We start from the raw sequence: 2,751 nt of genomic DNA, 5'->3' as shown, positions 1-2,751 counted from the left end.
CTTGGTAGGGTGGAGGGACAGTGCAGGGGGGGAAGGCCCTCTATGAGGTGGATTGATTCAGTGACTGGGGTAATTGGGATGGGTGTATTGGAGACGGTGCGATTGGCACAGGACAGAGCAGAGTTTAGGGCTGTTGTACATAGGGTCTCTATGAGTCTCAAGCGACTCGACAGCACATAACAACAACAACAACAAAATCCATGTATTAGGCACAATGCTAGGTATTTTAGCTACACATTGACATCTTACTTTGGAGAAAGTCTGATGAGGCAGATATAATTGTTAGCCCATTTTATGGATTAGGATTCTGAAACCTGTGAATGTTAAATGAGATCCCCAAGGTCACATTACAAATAAATAAAGCTACTGAGAGTCAAGCTAGGTTTGACCACAGAGCTCATGTGTTCCCAACCAACTCTGATGACCTTTTTCTTTTAAAATACTGTTTTACTGTGCTTTTCTTGAAGTTTTGCACAACAGTTTAGGTTCTCATGCAACCGTTTCTCTATAAATTGCTTAGTGATATCAGTTACATTCTTCATAATTTGTGAACATTTTCAATAATTCTATCTTGGTTGTTCCATTGTCATGAGTCTACCTTGCATTCTTATCTTTGTGTTAAAGTAATTAGTGATATTTGAGCTCCTATAGGTGATTTTTTGTTGTTTTTTTTTTTTAGAGAACACAGTACCTATAGGCTGTTTTCCTTATTTTGTGAGCTAATTTGTTATTTAGCTACAAGTTGATCTCAGTGCTAGCTTTGGCTCAAGGCTTAAAGACTATTTCTTGGCAATAGTCAACAAGGAGTTCTCTAGTCTTAATTGATCCAGTCAATCTATTTCTTACTTTCTTTTTTTTTAGGAACTTGAGATTCTGTCTACATTCTTTTTGGCCCACTCTATCAGAGTCCATCTGTTGTGGTCCTGCTCAGAATGGTTGGGTAGTGGTAGTTCAGCACCAGATCTTCTAGTTCCAGTTTTAAGGAGACAATGGTTCACGGAGATGATCACTCCAGTAGTGATTAGTTTCTTATCTGTGTCTTTGGGTCCATCCAGCTCTTTTTTTTTCTTCCCCTCAGATGGTTGGAGACAAATAGTTGTATCTTTTTAAAAGTTTATTTTATGTGCTACAGTATTTCTACCCATTCATTTGTTGATAGGCAGTTGGGCTACTTCCATCTTTTCACTATTGTGAATAACACAGCAATAAACATGAGGGTGCATGCATAGATTCATTTGAGTCACAGCTCTGGTTTCCTTAGGGTATATTCCCAGTAGTGAGATAGCTGGGTCAAAAGGTATTTATATCTCTAACCTTTTGAGAAAGCACCAGAATGCCTTCCATAGTGGTTGTACCATTTTTCTTTCTCACCAGCAGTGATTTGTGTCACAGAGTCATAAACCATATCTAACACTCCAGTGGACTTTAAGAGGCTATTAATCACAACTGAGATTGCCCATCCTTCTCCTGCAGAACAGTCGGCAGTTTCGAGCTACATGAATTTGGGAATGCAGCACAGCTTTTTACCACTAGATCACCAGAGCTCCCACCAGAGCTCCCAGGGTCAGGAGATCAGGAGGTGTATTGCATTGGGAATGTCTGCAGTCAGGGACCTCTCCAAATTACAGAGGAGTATTGATGTTATGTTGAAGACTATGGTGTGCTTGATTCTGACCATGTCTTTTCAATCATTTGTTTTGCTCCAGAGAGCTGGGAAATGAATAAAAATGACAGAAGAAAAATTGATGCCGTTGAACTGTGTGGTGTTGGGTAAGAGTACTGAATATTCCATAGACTGCCAAAAGAAGAAACAGATATGTCTTGGACAGAGTGCAGCCAGTGTGCTTCTTGGAGGCAAATATGGTGAGGTTGGCACAGGATAAGATAGGCACAGGATAAGATAGTTCTGTTATTCATAGGATCACTATGAGTCATATTTGACTTACGCGCACTTAACAACCACCACCAGTGAATGAGAGTTCCAAACTCTCCACATTCTTAGCAGCATTTATTGTTTGCTGTCCTATTGAGCTTTGCTATTGTTGCAAGGGTAAGATGATATCTCGTTGTTGTTTTGATCTACATCTCTCTGATAGCTAGGGATTTTGCAGATTTCTTCATATGTTTCTTGGCTATCTGACTTTATTCTTTGATAAAATATCTATTATTATCTTGTGCCCATTTTGTAGTCGAGTTGTTTGCTTCTACTTGTGGAGGTGCTGGGGGTATGCTATACATTTTAGATATGAATCTCTTATCAGGTAAGTCACTTGTAGATATTTTTTCCCACTTTGTAGGTTTCCTTTTTACCCTGTTTTTGGAGAAGATTTTTGATGGGCATAGAGAGTTTATTTTTAGAAGGTCTAATTCATCTATTTTATCCTCTTCTAGTTGTAGGTTTTTCATTATGTATGGAAGTCTTTTCATGTTGTATATTAGGGTTTCTAGAGTTGTTCCTACTTTTTCTCAGATTAACTTTATAATCTTTGCATTTACTCCTAAGCCCCCAATGCACCTTTAGTTGATGTTTTTATATGGTGTGAAGTATGTGTCTTGCTTAAGTTTTATGCAGATGATTTTCCAGTTTGGCCAGCATCATTTGTTAATGATGTTGTTGTATTGTCACTTAACTGATTTTGTCTCCTTGTAAAAAATCAGTTTACCATAGGTAGGTAGATGAGTTGAAATACAGAAAACTATAGTCCAATATCTCAAATGAACATAGACACAAAAATCCTCAACAAAATCCTA

Source organism: Elephantulus edwardii, unplaced genomic scaffold (assembly GCF_000299155.1).
Source record: "Elephantulus edwardii isolate Elephantulus edwardi_28Jun2011 unplaced genomic scaffold, EleEdw1.0 scaffold00010, whole genome shotgun sequence".
Taxonomy (NCBI): Eukaryota; Metazoa; Chordata; class Mammalia; order Macroscelidea; family Macroscelididae; genus Elephantulus; species Elephantulus edwardii.
This window is presented reverse-complemented; position numbering follows the sequence as displayed.